General features: G+C 43.6%; 1 protein-coding gene across 3 annotated transcripts in view; it reads right to left on the bottom strand.

Moving 5' to 3' along the window:
* The window catches only part of sema6e (sema domain, transmembrane domain (TM), and cytoplasmic domain, (semaphorin) 6E), an 82,899-nt gene that overhangs the window by 34,739 nt on the left and 21,812 nt on the right, over window positions 1-26,348 (bottom strand). For 2 of the 3 annotated variants that reach the window (XM_062465494.1, XM_062465496.1), the window contains exon 3: window positions 10,188-10,353. The gene's annotated coding sequence lies outside the window, so the exon portion shown is untranslated. Of the gene's footprint in view, window positions 1-10,176; window positions 10,354-26,348 lie in introns of all 3 variants that reach the window. The other variant, XM_062465495.1, reaches the window with a different exon arrangement.

The raw sequence follows: 26,348 nt of genomic DNA, 5'->3' as shown, positions 1-26,348 counted from the left end.
GGATGTCATTTAAGCTCCCTCTTCACCTCCATCCCTAATTCCCCACTTCATGCCTAACTCTGAATGTTAACTACCCCTTCTCTCAATCATCCCATCATCAATAATTCAAAGTGTTTTTCAGAAACACTACCTGAACCTGTATTGACAGAAACTCAAGCACTGTCATTCCCTCAAGGGCACCATAATTGGATACCCCAAGTCCGCTGCTGTAGGATCCGGGTGGGAGAAAGAGGAGGTCTGTGTTGCTTATTTTTTGTTGTTGGTCTGTGTGTGTGGGCTTCTATTTTTACCTTTCTTTTTTAGTACTTCAAACCGACAGCCTCCAGACCCAACTGCAGGAGTCATCCCCCTCTGACTTTACCTCAAGGATGTTTAAAATGTGGGCGGGAAAGTGCTTGGCTATCTTAACCGTGGAGAACAAATTGTGGAATAAGTGCAGTGGTGACTTACTTAGCAAATTCACCGTTGGAGCTTTAGTAGAGTTATACATGCTGTTTTTCAAAGGCTGCAATGTGCTATGTTGGATTGAAACTGTTCTGTACATTTTTACAAAGTTGTTTTAGAATATCTGAATGACTCTAAAAAGGACACTCTAGTACACCACTACAGCTCATGAAGAGAAGAGAGCAGCCAGAAAAAGATATTCCCCACACTGCTGGGAAGATAAAACGCACTGCAACCACAGACAGAGGGAAAGAACGAAGGGGAGAGAAAGAGGAGGGTGAACAGGCCTCGCTGTCACAGCTCATCAGTTCCATCAGAATCCTCCAGTGACTCTTTAACATCACCAAAGGGGAAGGTGGCCCCAGACACCGCCCCGGCTCACAGGTACCATACAGCAGGGGTAAAAGATGGCCGGCTCCACTGCTAAAATGTCCCTTGGAGGGGAAACAAGCTGATGGTGTGAGGGAACATCAAGGTAAACGGCTTGAATGCTTTTCGTTGATTAAATTTGGGCTCCATGGGAGGCCGGGTGTGTGAGACAGTGAGGGGGAGAGTGTGAGAGAGAGACAGTGAGGGTGTGTGTGTGAGAGAGTGAGAGAGAGACAGTGAGGGTGTGTGTGTGAGAGAGATACAGTGAGGGTGTGTGTGTGAGAGAGTGAGAGAGAGACAGTGAGGGTGTGTGTGTGAGAGAGAGACAGTGAGGGTGTGTGTGTATTCATCTGTGCCTTTGTGTGTGTGCTGCAGAACCACCTAATAATACTGCTCTGATTACTGATTAGGCTCTGTGGATGGCATTCTGACTGGGCATGGCAAACCCTGGTTTTGCTGCCAATGCAGAGAGTAGCAATCACCCAAAATAAACACATTGCATAGGGAAAGCCTGTCAATCAAAAGCAGTGAGCTAGGATGACGAGAGAGACTACCATAATTATGCCAATGCTGACAGTAAAAGATAAAAGGTCGAACGGACTCCAAACTTGGATTTAGGGGTTTAGAACCCTTGTCAGATGGTGTAAACCATCACCTGGAACAGCTGGCATACAAAAACATTGATTGAAATCAGGGAGAGAATTAGAATTGAGACAACCAGGGGAAATACTCTAATCTAAACAGGCATGATCTCACAAGGAGATAAAGATGAGCCTAATACAATAGAAGCAAGGTCAACAGAATGAAAAGGTGTATAAAAACATGCAGCAATGGAAACTTCATGACCCTGAAGGGTGCTTCAACTGAGGACAGTCTTTATGATCCTTTCTTGGTGCTTTTGTATGCGTCTCAGTTGTGGAGGTTGCACACAATAAGGGAGTGAACCATCTATATTAACAGAGAAGCTCTTTGATCTCCATCTCCATAACTTTCCAGCAAATGGAACCTCCCGAGGCACCAATTAGCTCTGCGCACCGTTTGTACTTCGAACTCTCCACATTCAAAAATGGCAGACGATTTGTATGAATTATCCATGTGGCAGATAGTTTGTACCCTTCTGATTAAAAGTGGATTTGGGTTTGCACAGTGCTCTGAAGTGTGGTTTAAGTCAGTTTTACAAGGAATGAGGGATGATGCATCAAATACATATTTACTCATCTCTGCTGCTTTTTGCCCTGCTGAAAATAATTATATTCCATTAGGTCGAATAGTTCAATAATCAACCAATCTAACAATCCAAGTTTGTGGGTATTCTTCTGATTCAAGAGACATGTGGAATTGTACGCATGCTAACTTCCAGCTTGGGCTCAAAGTCATACATACATGCAAAACAAAGAGATGGAGCAGCTTAAACAAAAAGTGAAAAGCAGAGAAATTCTATCTGTTGCCTTTTATCCGTTTAGCAGATGCAATCACACAGCAGTCTCTGCCCTGATCTATCCTTGTCACATTACCCGAGAAGATAATACGAAAGAGAAGGGGTGTGGGTAAGAGAGGATAATGTGTGTGACATTGTATGTTCTGAGCACATTGTATGTTCTGGCAGCCCTGGTTTTATAAATGAATGATTTTTCCAATCTTAGGAGTCGATGCTGATGAAGGAGAATATAAATCAGAAGAAGAGTGGAGGTTCTCAGGGAGAACGCTGCTTGAGGGTAATGGTATTATCATGCCTATCTGCCTGACTGTTCCTAAGGAGATTAAACGCTTCATCATTGTCTATAGGACAAACAGTCCTGTTCCTGAACATGCACCCCATTATCAAACACCTTCCTCATCAAGACCCCCATTCCTACATTTCATTGCAACATCAGCCCACACTAGATGCCCAAGGAAAGGAGTCATTAAACAGGAGTATCAGGGCATCTCTGCCCTTGAGCATGGTACTCTTCAGGGGCCTAGGGCCCCAACATCATCATTTGCACTGTCTCAAGCTGATGACCTAGTCTTGAGGCATCATAAATGCCTTGGAGGCTTTCGGCTCCATTTATCCCATCTTATTGTTGTGGCTATATCCCTTTCCCTCAACGAATGCGAATGGCCATCGGCGGCGAGTGTAAAGAACGAGAAGTGTGGCTCTTCACAGCCTGCTGAAGGCTGCATTGTGTCAGTATGAAGTACCGTCAAATGCTGGTGTTGGTGGATCTGACGGCGGTGTTTGGCCTAGGGACAAAACACTGAGCTGTTGGCGAGGCGGTCGTTGTAAATGAGTTGAGGGTGACGTCTCGACGGCTCACTGGTCTGGAATCAGCTGCACAATCAATTCCACGATGCCGCTGCAGTCTGCCAGGCCTGCTGGCAACTACAGTGAATGTTGTTAAGACTTGTTGAAGATATGGGGGGGCGGGGGGGATAGGGGCATTGATAAGCTGCTTGCCAAAGAGTGAGTCAACTTAATTTCAGTAAATCAACTTTACAACCACACTACATTCCTATGGGGAAAAACACAACCATCCAACCACATTTGTCATTCACTAAATGGCAAAACATCCAATAAATTGAATTTGAGAGACCATAAGAGATCCTAGAGTCTGTTTAAATGGAGCTGAATTAATTTTCTCCTTCTTCAAGCCACAATGGATATTAAGTATTATTTAAGTATTATTACAATGGCAAAAATGCCATTGTGTTTAGAATGCTACCAGGAAGAAGGGAGAGGGTGTTTTGATTGACATCTGCTGATGGGCCAACCAAATAAAAACCTTAAACAGCCAATATATCATTGCATCGCTACACTCGCATAAACAGATGCACTGCGGCTTTCAATAACCACTTTGAAAATGAAGTCATATTTAGCTGGCTACCACATTGTTTCTTTGTGATATAGCCAACATTATATTCTTTACAAGCATTTCTTCAAGGTTTGAAACAAGGTGAGAGCCACGGAATACAGCTCTGCGGTGTTCCAAAGAAAACAACAGTCTCCCCTGTGGATCAAAGCAGCCCATGTAGTATTTATCTGTCGAGTCTCCCGCCGTGCTGGTGTCGATGTGTTCTGCTCATCTGCATTTGATGTCCTGAATTTAGAAGTGTAACGTGGTAGGCACAAAGAGAACGAAGGAATCAAGACTAGACAATTCCGCATGGGGAGGGCCGGCTTGAAAGATGGACAGAGAAAAGGACAAGGGAGACAAACTAAATCTCTCGTCGTTTCCATGCAAAGTTCACCCACAAACTCACTACCTCCCACTCATTCATCCACTCACAGGACTGAGCATGAAACTACAATAATAGGACAGAGGGGAGACGACCATGTTTGTCTATAACAGGTTAGATTGGGATGTGTGTGTGCTGTTGGGCCTGGATAGCGGTGTCATTAAGTGTGAGGGCATGATAAATGCACTCCGCTTGTCGGCTTTGAGATTCTCATTAGTCTGTGTGCAAGAAGAGACCAGAGGCCATTACTCTTGTGTTTGCTGCGACATGAAGCAGGGTCGTTTCTGTGTTTGTGTGAGAGTTTGAGAGTTTGTGTGTTTCCTGTCTGCGTCACGGGAACATGTTTGTGCTTATGGTAAATGTGTGTGCAACAAATGGATGCATGACTGTATTGGTGTGTGTGCGTGTATCTGATAAAAGGGACAGATATGCATGAGTGCATGAGTGATTAGGGTGTCATTTTGAACAGAGCCATATCTGCTAGACCAGTCTGTATGTGTATCTTCTCGTACGTTGCTTCTTGTGCTATATCAAGTTAATCAGAGGCACTTTCCGTGACAATGTCAGACGGCCACAGACCTGCTCATCTCCATCACTAGCTAGAACACAGTCGTCTGGACGTCTGGCCCAATCGATACTAGGGTGATTGTATCTGGCCAGGTCTCCTGTTACCTCTTTCGTCTTCTAACTGCACAGCAGGTGACACACTGTGTGTGCTGGCAGCCACTCACATCGGGGCTGGCTTATCATAGAATGTAGAAGGAAATGTGAGAACAGAGGAGTACAGGGCCAGTGACATTTTAATTTGTCTCAGGGTGATATGGTTTGTCAAACTATTCCTGGACCTCATCTACCAGCAGCCTTATTTGCTCACTTGGAGGACGGCTTTCAACCCTCTCGAGAAATCCCACAATGTTGTCGTTGTGACCTTGACGTTCAATTGCCATTTTCTTCCTCCTAGGAAAGGCCTTGTGGAGTGGGAATTGGATTGAGCCTCAATTGCAGGTGGCGCTGATCCTGCATAGCATACTGTAGGGCTAAGGCAATTCTTTTGTCTAGAATTAGACATGAACAATCAAAGTATGGGGTGAAAAGGTTGATGGGAGTGCCTCACTGGGCCTGAGGCTAGTGGGATAACTACAGGATTGGGTGACCTTTCTGACATTACCTTAACATAACATTAAAGCATATATAGAAAGACCATCCTTGCCCATGGGTAGAATGCATTTGGTTTTCCAACGAATCTTAAAAAAATACAAAAATGAAATGAGCTACTGTATACTTAAATTAAGACAATATTGTGTGTCTAAGCACATCCAGTATGTAGTGACACCTTAGAAACTGTATCCATGCATAGAGAAAGCCAGTTGTTGCATGTTGAAGCATTCAAAAAGACGAATCCAGAATTGAGATATGACTGAACATCTATCTAAATAACACCAAAATAAAATAACTAAATATTCTGGTTTGTCAAATGTCAGTTAAACAAGGCCTGACAAAGATCTAATCAAATGATTTTGATTGTAATTCATTCCAAAATGAATACAGCAATATTCCCTTCAACCGATTAGAACGTTCATTAAATACTGAACATGAAAGACTACAGTACAATAACCATTACAATAACTCTAGTAGAGAAAAACCTGTTATAACACTTAAAATACTGTATACACCTTACTTTTCATTACTTCTTTAACAAAAATCTTTAGGGGATTAATTGCTACATGGACCCCTATTCATTGTGATTGTAGGACCCATTCCATATTACATTCCGCTTTTACTCTGTAAAAATATTATTAAGCAGGTCAAGTCAAATCAAAAGAGACTGACCAAGTCCGAGTTTATCTGTAACCAAATCTAAATCTGACTTTGAAAGAGCTAAACCTGAGTACTGAGCAAATTAAACAACCAATAACTTAATAAAGTGGCAATGACTGTGTAGTAGAGCACTTTCCATTATGTCGATTTACAATCTAAAATTAGCCATGCTCATGGTTTTTGGCTTTCGGTGTGGACATCCACGTTAATCTTTTAGATTTTCCTTGGTTCCCAGGATTGGCACTGCAGATGTCTTTTGTGTGAACTTAAGTTCCGGCCATATGCCACCGCAGCCCTGACCATGAGACACAGACTTTTTAATCAGCGGTCTCAGTGACGGAGCACATTCTGTCCTCCAGGCTGGGGCTTTGAAGCCATAGCTGATGTGAAGCTTATTCTCTGACTATTAGATGCAACCAGGATTAAGTTAAAATAAAAGTGACTTCATAACTGTCTGCTTATATGACCAATGTAATGACTGAGCATCAATAGAATTACAAAAGGCTTTACCTACAGCCACTTGCCTTGAGTTGTAAGACTGACTTAAACACACTGGTCTAATACAGTCTAAATTCCCCATCCAAATCTATCAATTTTCCCCATTACTACAAGGACAGTGCAAGGTTTTTATGGTTTTTTAAAAACATTTTGTGTTCACCTTGGTGTACACAGACATGGGGCAAAGTCAAGATGACAAGTGCAAACAGCCAAAAGCCAAAAAAAGAGATTCTATTAAAACTCAAGTTGCTATTTTGGGCGATAGCCAACTGTCCAAGTAGATTAATTTAACATTTGTTCAAGACTCATTTGAAGGGTGAAATTACTAAATATTAACTTAATGGTGATTGATTGTATTAGAATTTTGCAATAGTGGCTCAAACAAACATATTAAGTTAATGCAAGACAAACTACTTCCATGTACACTAGTGTTAAAGGCAAACCTATGTGCATCCATTTACAGTTCCTGCTTAATCTTCCCTCAATTATCCTTGCAAGGGCTGAACAACGTCCTACATATTTATTTAGTGAACATGACTTTAAGCACGCAATCTTAGATTGTCTAGAATTCTTTGTTTAAACAAAAGAGGCCTGAGAATAAATCACCTCGCTAGAGTCGACCACAATCACTGAACCAGAGTCGTCTTCCTGATTCTGATCTTTATCCTAGCAGTCAGCAAGAAGGGTGAGGGGAGGTCAGACGGGCTCCTTATAACCAGCCTGGTTGTTGACTTTGTAGAACTTGTTCTGTGGTTTTAGATGCATTGCTTTCCTATTTGGAGAGATGATTTATTCAGACCCTTGCTGCAGCTTTTCTTTCACAGAATCTTTTGAGGGTTTCTGTGAATCTGTCAACCCCAGAAGAGTCCAAGTAATGGGGGAGTGACGCCTGCAGACTGTTTGTGCTGACAGTGGATGAGCTGTTATCGTAGAGGGAGTACTGATTTTTTCTTCACAGCTATTGCGTGCACGTGCAAGTGTGTGTGTGTCAAACTGAGGATTGGCTCCATCCCAACATCCTGGAGTGTCTACAATTGTGTGGACAACCCATCAAACATTTCACACTGTGTAGTGTTACTGGGGAGGATGTTTTACTGTCCAAGGAAGTTTTAAAATCGAAATCCCTTACCTTTTACGCTTTCAATGAAATAGGTTACGGTGCATTTAGATTTGTATATAGTTTCATGTTAACTCAAAGTTACCCATAAACTGAAATGAAAACAAACAATCTTTCCATTCATTCATAGGGAGATGGGGTCTGTGGAAGATCAAATTCAAATATTCTGCAGTTAGGGCTCTTCTGTTCTTTGATTTACAGTATCTCCTTCATTCTGTCTCCAAGTTCTCCCTCAGAAGCTGGCTTGGATGTTCCACAGGATGCATCACATCCGTGGATTGATATCCGGGGCTTAATTCAGTGTGTCCACAGAATATTAAGACAACGTGGGAAAGTTATTCCGGCACGTTCAGGGTGAAAGGTCCCAAAGCCTGTAATTATCCCATCTATCCATCCATGGATGATTTTGATCACTTAACATTAGAGAATTGCTTTTAAGGCAGAATCTTAGCACACACAAATGCTGCATCTGCTTGCAAAAATATTGAAGAACAAGTTTATTTTTGCTCGCCCATGCGGGTAGAAGAATCTGCATGCTTACTGTAGAGCTAAACCACACTATGAATCATGTTTCGGTGTTCCCGGAAAAACTTTGTTAATAGGGTCAACTGGGACTTTGACCTAAAGCTGCTAACCCTTGTCATTCTGGCTGTGGCAGCTCTGTAAACATGATGTTTCATGACATGCAAGGTGCACTGCAGCCCAGCTAGGCTATTCCTTTATTGTTAAGTCCCCTAGGTCTGTCATTAGTCTGGGGTGCCATCTCTGTGAAATCTTTACTCAGCCCTTGATGCTTCTCTGGGGGGAGCGGAGCAGAGAGGGTTTGACAGTTTGAAGGCCACTCCGCTGCACACATCATTGGTAGTAATGGGCAGGGAAACAGGGTATAAGGGAAATGTGTGTGAGTGTGTGTGAGTGTACACACAGGGGGTTAGGGAGTCAGGATTACACAAGCGGAGCATGTGTGGCGGCTCAGTGGAGAGATCAATTCATGTCACCGCTGCAAACGGCGTGACAACCAGTCCCCTTCCCAGTCGCCATCTGCCTCTTCTCCTTTGCCAATTTGTCACAGCACATCCGAGTGTGGCCATGCCCTCGTTTAACATTGAGAAAAGCGGCTCCGGGAACAAGGAAGGAAGGAAGGAAGGAAGGAGGGATGGAGAAAGGAGAAAATAAAGACACTAGCATAGACTGAGAGGCATGAGCCCTGGAAATGAAGTGAGAGGGCAGCTAGAGTTCAGAACCGAGGTCAATGGCAGACTTCTGAAAGACATTTCTGGGTCAACTGGCAGTATATTCACCAAAGTGCAAAGTTGGACCAGTGTTCTTCCATCTGAGTCAGAGCACATACAACAGTATATGGGTTAGAACTGACAACACACATAGTTTAATCAAAGATTTATTATGGATACTCAATTGTATACAAAAATGCATTTATGCCAGACAAACGTGTTTGGGGCAGAGGAATAGATCCAGGCAGATCGGACATCACGAAAGCAGAGCACGCAAGAAACAAGGTCATGTTTTTGTATGTTACTTGAGAGGCAGTGCAACAACAAGGTTTGCAGTAATGTATGTAAGATATGAATAGAATTGCACACACTTCTCCCAGTATGTCACGACAGAGGGAGTTAGACAGGGCCTTTTGTTAGGGGAGTGGGTGACAAGATATCCAAGAAATGTGAGACTCATGTCCTTCTTGTGTGCGCACAAACAAACACACTCCCAGACATTCCGCCATGACAATTCCTCCATTCAAGGTACCAGTCTGATCATGTTTCACGCCCATGTGGCCTGCTTTGATTGCCGTTATTCCCCATTTTCAGCCCTTTTCCGATGTCTCTGTGGTGGCCGTAATGAAAAGGAGAAAATGGTTGTCCACATCGGTGCCAGCCACAGGACCACTCTACCATACCACCACCAAGCCAGTGACCCAATCCAATTTGGCACACCTAACCACACATCCCCTTTATACACATCCTTCATAACCTACCCAGATTGATTCTCTCCCTCTGCCAACAACATACAATGTAACTGGCTGGCTTGCATTCACTTTGACACACAATGGCCCCACAATGGCCAGGGGTGTACGTACACATACCTAGCCAGAGGAGGGATGACAGTACAAAGGCAATGCTTAATAAGGTGCATGAATAGAGGTGTTCATCCCCATGCCAACAGAATGACAGCAAATAAGGGCACAGGGGAATGTAGATTGTGACATGGACCAAAAACAAAAAGCAGTGTTGTTGTAATATAAAATATGTCTGTCACAAGGCTCGTGTTGGTACGGTAAGCACTGACTGAAAGCTGTGAAGAGCGCTATTCCACTGTGGAAAACCCCCTTGTTGATACAGATACAGGCTTACCCAATCAGCTATGCGGTATTATCCGAAAAGGCCATTACAACAAAAACAAGTGACACAAGTGTCTCTTATGCTGATCATCCATTACTGTAGCTAATTCAGTCCTCAAGAGTTGGACCCATTGCTAACCTCTGCAATGCGAAACTGTATGATTCAGCATGTGTTTGACACACTTCATAAAATGTATCAAATGGAATACAAGTCTATGGCTAGATATAAGGGGACTGCACTGGTGTTGCTATCCATAACATCATAATGAGCCTGTGTCCAAATTCTCCTTTGAATGTACCACAGTGACAGTTTGAAAGTCACTTACTGTGTAATAAAAGGAGGAGTTTGTTAACGTACAGTCTACTCACTTGTTTGGTCAGTAAAGACGGCTGACTGGCAGAATCTTCAGTTCCTTCGAGCAACCACAGGAGAATTCCGAGGGGACAGAGCAAGGGTGTTTGGGGCCAGCTGTGCTGCTGAAGGGCCTGGGGGTCAACCCCCCCACCTCAATTTTACACAACTCAGCAAAACGTCCTGTGAGGGTAACCAGAGAGAAGAAAACCTGAGTGAGCTGCAACAGTGTTGGCTCAGTATGTAGAACGACAGGACGCAAAGCCTCAAAGCACAGCTGTGCTACACACACACACACTGGCCAGTAACCCCAGGGTCTTTTAACGCAAGGATACCCAGGCCACTGACCAGTGACCGACAGAGATGCGGTGTACAGTGTGTGTGCGTGAGTGTGTGTGGCAAACATCCTTTTAGCACAATCTTCTCTGTCTCTTTACTGTCATAACATCGCGGATAACACAAGCGGAGGGTCTGTAAATAGAACCAGATGTGATGGGGCTCAGCAGGGGTAGAAGTTCGAAATGGCTAAGTAAGGAGCAGGGAAAGTCTGTAAGAATATATTTCTTTAAGTGTGGAAAATATCTTGTATTGTGCAAAAACTACATTTCATCATGGTATGGAAACTCAATACAGGCATCAACCCCTGCTAAAGTTCCTTACAAACAAATAAGGTACTTGTAGTTCTTGATGTTATTACAACAGTTGTTGCGTAGCTGTTCCAGTAGTTCAAGGTTGTTGTTGCTTACAACTCGGATGTTCTTTTGGGGAACTGTTAAGGACACCTTTGCAGATTTGTAAAAAAAAATTAATAAAGAAAAGTCCCTGGAGCTCTTTTCAGAACCCACAAACTAATTTACTCTTGACTCATTTTCACTATCCATCAGGGGTTTAAACTGCAGCTACTCTATCACCGTCCCGGTTCCCCAACTGTATTGTCATCCTTTTAACAACCTCCCTATAAAACCAGCCTTATGCTGATGAGAGCGCATGATAGATGATTCTGTCTCTAATCCATTCCAGCAAAGCCAGCACTTTTATGACTGGCTGTCTAACGACCACTGGTGACAAATGGCAAGTGGTCAATGGATGATGTTCAGCAGGATCCACTCCTACAGCGCACACTTGCACACAGAAATTAGCATACCCCCAAAAAATGGAGACAGATTTCATGGTTGTAACCACAGAGCAATCTGATACATCCTGAGCTATAGCGCATGATGTCCCACTCACTGACTAACTTGACACAAGAGACAAGGGTATTTTTCTAGAACCCCCTGGAACCAGGCAGCTGCAACTCAGGCTGAGTCACAGGCTACCAATGAGGGTGTCATGAACTCATGATGGGTCTATAAACCCATAACCACCTCTGCGTTCTCCACATTAACTTGTCGTGCATGGGTGCATTGGCATAGGGGCTCATAGTGACTAAGCCTGTGTGGAGAAGTCAAAAGCTGTTCAAGCCCTTTATGGGAATGACACAGGGACACAACCAAGGGAAATAGCCAAATACTGAATAGTGAGTGATGTCATCTGGTAGGAGTTGTTGAAGACCACTATAGGGGTCGATTACAAACAACCTATCTCACTCGTCTCACTGTTCTAATTGTTAAGCTGGAGACCACTGTAGTTAATTATGGCAGACCACAGCCGTTTTAAAGCACCATCACTAGGGTGCTCAACAACAACAACCATACAAAGCTAGCTATATCAGCAGTCACTGGCACAGAGGTTAGATAAATTAAAGTCAGCAGACTTTGCTAAATATTGCAAAATGAACCCCATGTCTGTGCAATGTAAAAGCTAACAGCGTAAGCAAGGGGTTTCATTGTTTTGCTAGGTTGTTTTTCAGAGCGTGACATGGAATAGCTTGCAATATTGATTTCACAGAACGCAAACTGCTACAGGGCTTCTACTTCATAACTTACACTGTCAGATCTGTCAACGAGAAGCCTCGTTTCAATGTCATGGAAATACACGCATTATCTAGTCTTGATTGTTATGTGACTGTGCTGCAATCATTCTATCCTAGTTGGGTCCTGTAATTTCTAATCTCATTTTATGGAAATAGTCCCATTGAGGGGCCCTCCTAATCGTGCTATAATAATGTCTAGGTAAGCCCCATTAACCAAACTGGCTTTTCACAGCACAGCACTCCTATTACACAGTGTCCCCATGCATTTTCTGATCCGTCCTGCCATTCCGTCTTCAGTCTCCTCACTCAAATCATTTGTTTGTTTTTTTACACTCTCTATGCCTCCATAAATCTTTCATCCTTTAAAGCCCCCCAAGATTTACCCCCCCAAATATATGCTAAATCTTCTCTCCCTCCTCCACCCTTCCCTGATCTCTTCTGAAATCCCCCTCCCTCCAGATATCTCCCAGCAGGCCTAGCGATGTTCACTGGGCTGTGGTGGAGGTGATCAATGGCCCCTGGCTGTGGGCGCCTAGGGGCCCCCAGGCTTCTGAAATGGAGGCATTAATAATGCAGGGTCCGGTCTGTCATATAGGCCATTACGAGGGGGAGGCGGGGGCGGGGGAAACTGATTGATTGCTAATTGGATTAATCTGCTGTGTTTCGGGAGAAAGGAGAATGTAATAGACTGGAGCCTTGGCAAGTGGGTGTGTAATAGGGGGAGCTTGGCATTCTGGGATTCAAGACAAAGAATAAAGAGGTTGATGCTATTTCTTTTCATTAATAAGACGTCAGGATCAGAAGAGAGTACATCTTAAGATATTTTAGCAAAATGTGCACAAGTTCATGCACTTTTCTAGTGTTTGTTAGACATGAAAGTACTACATGGTGAGAGTTTAAATAGGCTCCATTCTGTTGAAAATTAGTACCTTGGTTTAATAAAGACAACATTTTGGGCCTTTGCTCCCTTATTATTAGGCCATACTACATCAGAGACACTCTTCCATGCTCTCTATAATGGCCTCTGAGTTGGCCTAAAAGTAAAGAGTAAAAAGTAAAAAAAAAAGTATTTACAGCAAAAAAAGCCCATTATGATGTTATTGCATTTTTTTATGAGAACATTTCCACCTTTATTTCCTCAAAACTATCTTGCAAAAAAAGCAATATGGCCGAGCTCCAGATTTGGTGTAATATGTTTGATGATAATGTTTAGCAGTGAACAGTGCCGTTAGGACAACAGAAGAGCATGGGAGTTTTTTTTTTGAGGATAAAATAAACCTGGTGAAATGTTGCAGCATAGAGAAGTTCCAGCATTTTTCTTTTTGCTTCTGAAAAACATGGATGTGTGTCTGAGAGCCTGTGTGCAACGTCGGTATGGTCCCACTCATTACACACACACCCACATCCTGCTTTAACGCTTTAGCACTGATCCACTTCCACTGGCATACAGCACACACAGGACCTGAGAGTGTGTCCTCCTCAGCACAGTAGAAAGCCAACTCGTACTCAGCTTGGGAACAGAAGCATCCAGCCAAAGGCTTTGCGGCACAGAATGTCGCAGTTTAGCTTGAGGACCTGGACAGGGGACCACTGTAACGACAATAGATTTGCTCAGAAATGGTGGCAGGGTTTTGATGGTAATTTTCCAACTGTTGGAACACCCATGGTTGCAATGGATAAATTAAACATGCAAGTAAAAAATATAAAGCTGTAAGCACATACTGATTTTTGAATACAATTGAGAGCCCTTTCACAGAAAGTTAGAAATAATAATGTATTTGTTGACCTGTGGGATATTTCTGTCCATATGCCTATGCATTCCTTTATAATTATATGGATACTCTCTCGTTCACTCACACACGCGCACACACACTCACCACTGATCACCCCACTGTGTAGGGGACTTTTTCACACAGCGCTATCCAAACATCCGGGCTTCCTCCATTGGTAGTCTGAGCCTATCTGTTCTTTCCCTCCATGTTCTGCACCTGCACCCCTTTCCCCTCCCCCTCACCCCAACACTTTCTCCTTTCTTCACCCCATGGCCAGCGCCTGTGGCTGGCTGCAGAGAGAGGGCACGCTGCGCTAATTGAAAGCGACTCTGACTCGTCCATTTTCCCAGGCGCTCTGGCTAGTGCCCCATTGCTTGCCTCTGCTGGCGGTTGACAACTGACCTTTCAGCGGCGGTGTGCTATAGCGTGAACTCTGGCCTCAGAGCTCTGTCGTCTTCCTTGTCACCCCTGCCCCTCTCTCCTACACACACACCTCTTCAGACCCATGGCGACAGGCAAAAATTGCAGAGTTGCACTTCCTTGCTTACCCTGATGTATGTCTACCTACTTAAACCTTTCCGTTTCTGTAACATTTTAAAGCTGGATGTTTTGACGATAGTTCTTTGTCATACAGACTGAGAATTTGATGAACCCCTAAAAAGTCATTCAAAAAGATTATCACAGTTTCTTTCCTTTAAATGGGATTTCCCTCTGAAATGAGACACGCGTTCCCTATAGCAATGGGCCTGTTATGATTTTCTCTGGAGAACAGGACTGCGGCCCGTAATTGAATAGGCTCACGGCTGAATCATAAATCACCTTGAGACAGCATGCTATACAAACTGACACCCCCAATCTGGAAACCTGTGTCTTTATTAAAAATTGCATTATATTGTTAAAAAGAGACACCGCTCTGCCCTTACTTTGCCTTATGCATGTCCCCAAACCCTTTTCCATCACAGTCACACATTCACCAGAGGACTCCAGGACTGTACACAGATTTCATGTTGAAGGTGCATTTCATTGTTAGTGATTGCCTGTGTGTGAAAGGCATGGGCACCTCTGTGACCAGCACAGATCGGGAGTCAGATGGCTGAGCAGTGAGGGAGTCGGGCTAGTAATCTGAAGGTTGCCAGTTCGATTCCCGGCCGTGTCAATTGACGTTGTGTCCTTGGGCAAGGCACTTCACCCTACTTGCTTCGGGGGGAATGTCCCTGTACTTACTGTAAGTCGCTCTGGATAAGAGCGTCTGCTAAATGACTAAATGTAAATGTAAATGTAGCACAGCGAAAACAGCAACAACGTACTGAACCGCAATAAGATGTACAGTGGTGAGTTAGGGCTGCTAAAGAGCAGACATGGATGACGTAAGGGAAATGTACAGCGTAAGTGCCCTCGCCTTCAACCTGAAGGCAATTTGAAGCTACAATTGAGTTTAGCCTATTGGTTGAATCATTCATGAGGGTTAAGGAATACCTCTGCCATTTAAAAGTTGCTCATGCTGAGATGTGCTTAGGGACAAGGAATGGAAGTCTATTAAGCCTAATTTTGAAGTCAAAGCCATTGACTGCTTCATTCATGTAAGCAATCAAGACTGAAAGAAAACAGCTCTCTCAAACTTGAAACACACATTTCCCTTATCCATGCACACACAAGAGGCACCCCTTAGTAAACACACTGGAAGAAACATAAACCTTCAAACGGAGCCAGGCTGTTGTGAGACAGGAACATAAACAGCATACTTTAAATGGATACTGTAGCAGTACCAACAAAATTCAATTGTACAAAGACATGAGTCAAGGCGGTTTATCTTCAAATCTCTTTCCCTGTAATCCGACCTGAAAATGTGAATCTATAGGGACGTGTTTAGGGTCTCTCTCCGTCTCACACACGCTCTCAGACACACACACAGAGGTGCAGAGTAGATCTTTATCACACCCGAGCGTGCTCTAGAACCCCCTTTGCCAAAAGTCATCTACCAAGGCTGCCCCCTCACCTGTGTCAACACAACATATCCTCCCAGGGTAGGAGCCTGGACTGAGGAGAGCAGGAGGGCAGCCATGCAGGGTAGGGTAGGGTAGCTGGAGTTAGGTGGCTGGGTGCAGCTCACGGAGGATCTCACACAAATGTCAAGCCTTGGCTCCATTTCATTATCTTATCTGACATGGTGCAGAACTCACCGAGCAAAAGAACGCACCGAGCAAAAGAAAGATGGAACCAGACAAATAATTCTTGGATTACAGCCCTGATGTGTCTCCTTGGGCAAGACACTTCACCCTACTTGCCTCGGGGGAATGTCCCTGTACTTACTGTAAATCGCTCTGGATAAGAGCGTCTGCTAAATGACTAAATGTAAATGTGTCATTTCTTGCGTTCTGTGGGGAGGAGGTGGGGGCACAACCTCTGCTGTTCCTTCCATCCTCACTCTTCCTGTGCTTGTCAATAGAGCGCTGTGATCCCTATTAGATGACGCGATAATGAACGGCTGTGTCATTTTGACAGCTGTTGGCGCAGGCTTCGTTTCTTCGGCTCTCAAGGTCTCCCTGTAAAAATGGCACCTAGACAGACAAAATTTCATATTGTCTAAAATCCTCAAATCTGTCTGGCCATCTCGAAATGTCTGAGAGCCCAGGCTGACGTGCGTGGGTGTTTATGACTTTTTCCTTCAATACAGTGTGTGGATTACTTTTCACGCTAGCGACGATTGTAGGGGATAATGTCAAATGCAGCTCAAGGTGAAGGTCATTATTTGCCTTAGATCTTTAATCTACCTGGTTATAATACTGATGACACACACAGACCTGTATTTAAAAAGATCTGAGGAGTATTATACTGTACTACTACTACAAGGCTTATACACCTCCAGCTTCTGTAAAAAATTGGGCAACACTTCACATAAATGTTACATTAACCATCATGGAACTAAATGGAAATACTTTTGTGATAACCTACACCAGTAGAATATAATTTAATGACATGGCAACTCTTATGTAACTACAATGTTTTACTGTAGGGCAGTTGATGTAACCTTAATGTAAAGTTCACAAAACTGCCCAAGCCCCAGGAGTGACTCATGGCAATCACGAAGGACACAAAAATAGAACAGACGATCAAAGTGGACAAACAACGTGCGTAGCACTGTACACAAAAACAAAACAACATTCCTCGAGTCCTACAAGGCAAAGGAAAGAGACCATTAACATGCTATTTTGGTCGTCTCTGTTCATGCGTTGAGGTGGTTGCCTTTCTGGTTTTGTGTCAATTGATGTTCTTCATTTTTCTTCAGTATAGACAGCTAGTATGAGTTGCGGAACGCTGCTCCACATTCCTCGCACAGGCTTTGAAAGTTCACCATGACATTTCCTGTGGAGTAGCATTCTCCTCCCTGCCCATACAGCATGTCAATGAGGTGCTAACCACAGAGGTGTTCAATTCCAAAACAACATATAAAGTCTAGACACATCGAAACTCTTAAGCATGTGAGACATGCTTCCACACTCACCCCCCAAAAAATCCATTGCTGTTCATTGCATAACAAGTCCCTATATCATAACTGTGGAAAATATAGAAAATATACAAAAATGATCACACACTGTCTAGATCCCAATGTAGAATGATAAAATATCACTAAAAGTTTACTTTGCAATTTAAATGTAAAGCACCTTTTAATCCTGATAATCTTTTAGTAATACTTTTCCAGCTAATTTACAGTTACTGTAGCATTGAGATGTAGACTTGGCAGGAGGTTTGCATTAGCTCATGTTTTCTCTCTCTCTCTCAATCTGTCTCTCTTTGCATCTCCCTCCCTCACATATAGCAGACTTGTGTTATTTGTTGAAACAACCCTTTTTCCTCCCACAACGTAAACAGCTGCTAAAACTAAAACAGAGCCCAGCACACGCCGAGACAAAAAAACATTCTCTACGCATGTCAGTTACCAGGCCAATAAACTAACCTCTCACACCATAAAGAAGACCTCAAATAGAGGGGGCTTTAGATAAAAAAGGCATACGTTATTGTTGAACTTTGCACTTCTGATGCTTGATCTTCTACAGTATGTCCACAGTATGTTTGTGGATACTACAGGGAGCATTTGTTCCAAAACTGGGCTGAACATGTCACCAGTCCAAAACCTATCATGACGTAATGATCAGACCACAAATTGTACACACTGGCCTGAATTCTAAACAACAGTGATGAAATACATTAAATCACTTCAACTGCTTTTGAGCCACTGTCAAACATTATTCATGGCCTTTCAAATGAAAAGACAGCTTGGCCTTCGTGTTCTCTCCCTACTGCTAATGGCTACTTAATGACTGGGGTGTGTAAACATGGTAGGTGAATGAATGGATGCAGTAAGATCCTGTAGAGGGTGAGGTGTGCCTGCATGACACTATGCTGTGAGCCTGGCACGCTTCTGTGTTTTGGAAGGAGACCCATGGAAACCGATGGGTCATGTGGGCTGCCAGGCCGGCCCCGGCAACAGGCCCGACTCTGGTCTACTAATGGGCTTCTGGGTTTGGAGCTTCCACTCGTCGGCATCACACTGATGTCTGAGCCAAGACCGGTCTCTTTCCATCTCCCCACAAGCGACACAGTGAGACTTGGTGTTGACCGAGGCTGCGTGAACACACAGCTGTTTAACGGATCCACGCAAGAAAACACACGAGCAGAGATGTGGGCTACAGTTCACTAGAAAGCAGAAAATAGACTTTTACTGGAGAGGTAAAAATAAGGCAGCTTATCGAGTCGATTTGCTGTGTCAAAAAAAGAAAATAGAAACTGGAAAGAGAGAAAGGGTGCAAGAGGGAAAAAAAGATAAATAAATATGAAGCTGAAAAGGTGGCAAGGACCCCAGTGTACCCCACAGTGGGCCATTTTACAGCCACACAGACTGACTAACCCTGACAGGTCAGCTGGAAGACTTGCTGCCAAGAGAAACCTTCGGCGGAAATGGCAGGCACAAAGCTGAATACACACGCACACGCTCTCCATCTCAATTTCCCCTCTCTTTGCACGCAGATCACCACCTCCCAGAACAGCAAAACAATTTCCTTTTCAATCTGCCACACAATAACTGGGCCACTGTTTATTGACCTTTTGCACAGTGCTTTTCATCAGGCAATCAGTTCCCTGCTCCAGGTACAAAAATATAATCTGGGCCCACGGCCCAACACTGTAAACTCGCCACCTTCCAGTTGGCTGGAGTCACTAACCCTGTTTCTACATTCAAATGAGGACGTGGGATGAGAGACCCATGGGACGATCCAATTCAGTATTGCTTGTATCGTTTGTTATGTAGACTGATTGAAAATTCATGGGAGACCATGAGAATTCATCTCAGTCTCAACACTTGTGAAATAAGTTAATAACAAAATAATACTAGAGCTCAGACAACAGATATTCAAGGGAGCGAATGAAAGCAAGCAAATACCTTTTGGGGGGAATCTACAGCAGGAGCGTCTTATTTTACAATGAAGAGATTTTGAAGATTTTTTTTACGATTTCTCCTTGCGTCGTCGCTTTCGTTTGTTTATTTGGGTGGAGCAGCTCTGTTGCTTTGTAGCCTTTCTGTCTTTTCTCTGGGATGAGGTTTTGGAGAGGGTGAAGTGTTGACAGGAGCTCTGTCGTGGCAGAAACCTCCCGGTGCCAAGTGAATAACGGTGATGGGGCGACTCTCGCTCAGCTGATGAGCGACGGGAAGCCAGGCGGGCGGGCGGTGGCTTATCTGCCCAAACAGCTGGAGTGCACCACACCACCCGCGGTGAGCGCCGCCGCGACTCAACGACACCACACAAGGAGAGAGAGAGCGAGTGAAAGAATACGTGAAAACGAGGGTAGGGGGAGGAAGGTAGAGATAAGTGGCAGTCAGAGAGGCAGACAGAAAAGATAGATGAGGGAGATACAATAAGAGGTGACGGTTGGGAAATGTGTATAGGAAGAAAGGGGGTGGGTAGCAGTGATGGGGGGGGCTTGAGTAGAAGGAAGGAGTGATAACACTTCTGCATGCCGCCCCCACTCTCTCTCCCTCTCCCGTCGTAGATTACACCAACCTTGTTCTGCTGCTCACCCACAGCTCGTTCCCCTTTCTCTGCCCCTGCCTTGCTAGAGAGCGCCCGCTCCCTATGTAACACATCCCTAACACACCGGAATTCCATTTGGGAAAGCGCGTTGTGCCAAACTCATCTCCAGAGCCTGTGGGGTGTTGACTAAGCTGCGAGGGGCTGCTGTCTGGAAGCTGCACTGGGCTTTGTACAAGGTGTGAATGTGAGCCCCAGGTGTCACTTTAATAGAGACCCAAGTTTTAACGTTGGAGCAATACAGCAAAGCTGAATTTACCAACAGGCACCTTACTTTGCATCTTTGTGCACGCTGCACACCAACTGATAAATAAGGGAGTTGAGAAACCATTTTTTTTATTACCTTAAAAGTGAATGGTTGGATCACTTAAACGTCTCATTCAGCTGTAGCTACAGCGCTATACAAAACAGAAAAAAGCAAGAGAGGGCAGTCTGCCTCTGAGTGTCTGCTTTTTTGTCATTGATGGCTCCTCTTTCAACTATTGGAATAAAATTACAGCTGGAACCATCTGATTGATGAAATCAATAATCTAATCTAATGTAATCTAATTGATGAAAATGCTATGTCTGCAAGCGCCTTTTTTTACACAAAGGAGTCTCCCTGCATCCCGCAATTCATCATAAAAATGCAGGGAGGCTCCATTCCTTTTACGTTTAGTAATTTAGCAGACACTCTCATCCAGAGCGACTTACAGTAAGTACAGGGACATTCCCCCGAGGCAAGTAGGGTGAAGTGCCTTGCCCATGGACACAACGTCCTTTGGCATGGCCAGGAATCGAACCGGTAACCTTCTGATTAATAGCCCGATTCCCTAACCACTCACCTGACTCCCTTTTAATCCAAGTTACACACAAATGCCAGGTCATGTTATGTTGCCTGAACCTTCCTGCACCGCTTTAGTATGGGAAGTTAAGTGGAGAGTTCCCAGTTTGCCAATATTTAGCCCAGACCATTTGTGGTAACCCAATAACTGGACAGCTTAAAGAAAAAAAATGTAGGCATGCTCGATTTGTTTCTTGGCCACTAAAGAACATGTTTCTATTATATTCACGACACAGAGCAGTAATTATCAGCATCAAAGGTTTGGGATTGTGAAAAATAACAATGGCAACACTGTTACCCCTCTTTACTCCAAACCGACCCTGGGTCTTGACCACCCCATACTTTAGCTTCTTTTCAAGATTATCGCACACTTTGTGAACCCAGTTGTCTGTGAACAATCAGAGAAACCAAAACTGAGAGCAAACAAACTCCTGCCATCCAGGTTGTGGTAAACCCAACTGACTACAAAACTGCCAACTACGACAAAGTGCGCCAACCCCTGTGTAGAAACAGACCATACAAAGAGTTTAATGAGGATAAACACTCATTTTAAAAAGACACAGCATAGCATGCTCTTGCAACCCCACAGCACAGCCAATAGATGGTACTTTGGAAATGTGTTTGCCTCAGCAAGGGCGCAGATATCTCTTTATTTTCTTTCTTTCTCTCATTTTTCTTGGCAAGTCAGCAGTGGTAATTGGCATGCATGTCCTGGCAGTGCACTAGACGAGCTGGGTCTCGAATTTGGGCACGAAGTACAACGGCTCCGCTATGCCCACGTAATTTGGTTAAAGCTATGATTCAGCTACAGGCAGAGTCCTGTAGTGCTCTACTGATATAATCCATCACTTCAAATTCATCCATTCTCTCTAATAAAACAACAAACTGTGACACACTATTTCCCTTCCCACGCCAACTCACCAGCAGGTTACCACTCCTTAGGAATCAACAGCAGTCTGAGTTTACCAGAGCTTCCGACTACCCCCACTGTGTCAAAAGCTGCCAGGAGAGGCAAGAAGTAGCTGGGATAAGTGGGTGGGGGGAGAGGGGGAAATAAGAAGTGGTGGTGGTGGTGATGGGGGGTTGGGGGGGGGGGGGGGGGGTGACGAATATTGTCATTAACCTTGCCTAGGTCCGGGGAGAGCCAAAGGATGAGAAGGGGGTGAGAGGGACAGTAGGGAGTAGGGAGGCAGGAAGACTGCTGCCACAGAGGTCTGTCTCCTAACTGCGCTGCACTGTGAGAACGCCTGGAAGCCAGATGGTCTGAGGAATTGATCAGAGGAGATTGTCCAGAGACCAGCAGAGACAGCAGGCTATATTTAAATATGAAGTGCATCTATCCCGTACGTATCCAATGCAATAAACAGTCAATGGAATTTCTACTGGGTGTTTGAATTTGGGCCCAACAGTAACTTTGGAGATCAATGGAAGAAGATGCATGGTAGAATGTGAATTGGATTATTTACATCAGATATATTAGGTAACTATCAGGGATACGTTTTGCTAACGGTTCTTCACATTATCTTATAGCTAAGTGTTTACCAAACAGACCAACTACTTGGATATAACAACCTTGAGAGCAAGAGAACAATATCAGCGTCTTTGCAGGGTGTGTGTGGACCAGAATTTCAAATAGAACAGAGAAATAAACCATTCGGTTATCCTGTCGCTGTGTCACTCTGGTGTCCTTTGGAGAGCTGTCCTACTTTCAGCCTGGTTTCTGTGTGACATCCATCTTTTACTGAGAAATGGCAGGCCCCTCCCACCCTGCCAGTCTAATTTTCCCCATCTATTGTTCAGTGTTCAGAGATGGAGCCCAGCACCAGCCATCACCAAAACCTCTCCAATACCTGGCCGCACAACTGATAAGCAGACAGACATGCAGGTGAGAGTAAAGGCTAGAATATAGCACATTGAAACTAGAAAATAACACATCCAGTCACTAGGTGTAGCCCCATTTATTCTGTCTTACCTGAATATGACTATTCAGATTCAAAGCCAGTGTTCTCGTAGTGTTAGTTTTTTATCTGTGCTTACTTATCATTCAGCCATACTCCAAACCCACTTAGCTTCCAGAGTTTTGTCATGGCACAATAATAATCAGGTAAGAAATGCATGGATATTTAGCCCATGTGCCAAATGGCAGGTTAACTGAAAGACCTTTGAATAGGTGGATCCTAGTTCTGTATTGGAATCCCTTGGGCCCCAGATAGTTCTGTCCGTTCAGAGAACCATCATCGCCGTGGTAATCACCAACTGACACAGGCAAATAGACTGACCTCAATTGACTCATGGGAGAACACCGGCAAAAGCCAAGGGTCAGTGAACCCAAAAGAATCCGGGGCACGAAACTGTCCCTGTAATGCTATTCAAGGAATTCCCGTTAACATTAGGGCTTTGAGGAGACAGCTTGCTACTTCAGGAGGAATAGAAAAACGTGCACAAACACACGGAGGAGAGGTTTGCTCCATTGGCTCCAAGAGGAATGCTAATTAGGCCATGAGAAACAAGACGGCTCTCTCTGAAATGTCACATCCTTGTGAGAAGAGCAGGGATTGCGCTGGGTTAGACAGACTTCTCTGAACTAATGGAAGCCAGTGTTTACTTACCTCTCTCAAGGCATTTCTTGAGCTCCCTACTCTATTTCCCTCAGCCTCTTTCAGCGAGCTCCTTCCCATCTTTTTCCTTCTGACTTTCCGTTTCTCTGTTGATGAATGCTTTAATTTTAAGTAAGCCTTTTTTGGCCACAATTATTTTATAAAAATTTGCAATTAGCAAGCAGAAAGAAGATAAATCTATCCAAAAGGGCAAAAAGGGAGAAATTACGAGTGGACAGCTGTAGGACTCATCTTGAGCACAGTTCTGTCTTTCCAAGTAGTCCTTATTTTTTTCTCTTCTTTTATCAAAACCTCCACCTTTCACGCTTACAGGAAAGGTCAGAATAAAGTTGATAAGGCAGTGTACACAGCATACATACAGTTGTGAGAACATAGATCATAGAGGGATATTAGTGTAAACAAATAGAGTGGTTTGTAATGAAAGGCGACACTTGAAGAGTGTGTTGGCCTTTTTAAATGGCAGGTCTCATTATCCACCTGGGTTCATTACATTTAAATGGAAGAAACTGAGATGAAGGGAACACTGTTAACGGAATGGAATACACACAGGCAACAAAATCTAAGCAAGAAATTAGATTTATGAAAAATGTTTGAGGTACCTTTCCATTTAGTCAATGCATTACGTTTGTTGATGGACTGCACCCGAAAGTGTGGGCCCTGTGCACAGGAGCCTTTCATTGAACTATTAGGAGCAGAGCAAATGTAATGAGCCTGTCACAGCATGACTCAGGTGCTTGTGCCTCCACTAACCCCCTCCACTCCTGCACTCCCATCACAACCAGCTCAGCCAGTCACCCAAAAATCGGTGCTTTTGATACTATATAATAAACACTGCAGGGGCTTTAAAAATACGGATTTAGTTTTAGTGTAAACAAATATATATAGATATATATATATATAAGGACAAAAGAAGAAAACTACAGGCTCTGGTGAGCTGAATGGGTTACACGCAGGCCGCCAGCTTGCATTTCGTCTTAGTGTCTTGATTTGTTTAGAGAGTGTCGGTGACATGCTAAAAAGAGACTCCCTCTCCCTTAGCCTTGCCAATGGCTACAAAGTTGCTGAACGTCACTCAAGATCTTTCAGCCACCAGGAAAAAAAAACGGGTGACTAAAAGAGAGGCAGAGAGAAAGCGGAAAAGATAGAGGCTGAGGAAGAGAGACGTCACGCATCCTAATCCTGACCTCCTGTGGCGCTCGCTGTATAATCTGAGAAGAGACTGTGGTATTCACATTTCAAAGGTGGAATATGTCAGAGATTGAACATTCCTGACTTCCAAGCCAAGCACCGTAAACACATGCGTTGCCTTTTTTTCAACCGTCTCTGGTAGGGCTGTCCCCACTCAGTCGACAAGTCGATTTTCTGGTCGATATGCTCTTGGTCGACTAAGATTTTTTTAGTCGAGCTGCCGTATGGCAGTGTGAGATCTGATTCCCGCTTGGGTCATCATTGCTGAATTAACTTAATGTTCTACAGAAATTGTAAATTATATTATTTGAGACAAATAAAGCAACTCTAAAAATATATAATTTAAAAAAGGTGTTACTGTTTTCCCTTTCGTTAATCTGCGCTTTGTTTTGTTTTGGTATTTTGCACACGGCACGAGCACAATTGGCTGCCGAACTACAAACTCTGCCATAGCCTACTTTGTCGGTGTTATTAGTCAAAATGGCAAAGAAATCTGTGGTATGGCAGCATTTCATTAAAGTACATTTACAAAGTACAGGGTGACTCGAAAAACGTTGAATGCAAACTCTGCCAACAACGGTTTATTTTTCATAGTTCAACGTCGAATATGATGTAGCCTACCACCTGAAAAACGTAAGTTGGCCTAGCCCTAATTTGCTCATGCTAACGCGCTGGGTTGAAAAATTAATATGCCTATTATAAGAATCACATCCAAATCGAATGACATTATCTTCTTCGGCCAAGACAACAAAATGTTTCTCTGTTGCACCGTTCCCCACTCAGCTTCTACGTAAGTTTGAATGCTACAAGTTCAGGCAGTGATAAGCGCGCTCTGATGATTTGCATGTTAAACAAACAATATTTTTAATTTATAGTATATTGTAAGAGATACTAAATAACATCGGCATTCGGTTACAACAGGATTGGTGATACGAGTCTTATTATTAGTAGGCTATTAGCGGCTGAATCTGCAATGTCCAGCAGCCATTGAGTCAGATCGGGAAAATGTTTGTATGTTTTTTTTTTGTGAAAAAAAAAGTGTTTCAAATTTCGATTAGTCGATTTTCAGAAGTTTTAGTCGAGTCTTGGTCGACCAAAGAAAATCTTAGTCGGGGACAGCCCTAGTCTCTGGCACTGTTCACCATTTGTTGTTAGTTGATATGTTTCTTAGTGTGTTGCTGGTCTAGAGTAGAAACACAAGGCTAATGTTTCGTTGGTTCAATAACCCCTAAAGCCGAACTGATCCACCACTTGTTTCCACACGCATCGAAGGGCGTGGGAATATCTTTCTAACCAATCAATGCAGTTGGAAGAGTTACCCTGAAGTATCGACTTGAACTGTTTTACCACACATCTACATGCCTGTTGTGGCCAACTGCCATGGAAAAGAAAGGTTCAAAAGTGTAAATCTATTCTCTGTTTTCGCAATACCTAACAGATCCCACAATGACACCATACTGATTTGTTTCAATATCTTAAATATTCAAAACATTTCAATGCTTTTTGACTTTCCCTTTGTGATTAGGATTCTATTTGTTCCATCATGAACTGAGAACATGAATCTTTCATTAGAGAACCCACACTGGTATTAAAATTGTGAAAGTTCTCTCTGACACACAAACATCAATCAGCTCTTGTTAGCATTAAACTGGATTCTATCAAGCTTGGCCCTGAACAAACATTGCCTGTAGGCTTTTGGCACACTTGAATAGTGTGCGCTAATGTTAAACATGCAATCAATGTTGACATGCCTTTTCATGTTGCATCAAGCGACTGCGAATG

This window comes from Osmerus eperlanus, chromosome 7 (assembly GCF_963692335.1).
Source record: "Osmerus eperlanus chromosome 7, fOsmEpe2.1, whole genome shotgun sequence".
Taxonomy (NCBI): Eukaryota; Metazoa; Chordata; class Actinopteri; order Osmeriformes; family Osmeridae; genus Osmerus; species Osmerus eperlanus.
Note: the sequence above shows the minus strand (reverse complement) of the source record. Positions and strands in the feature narration are given on the sequence as shown.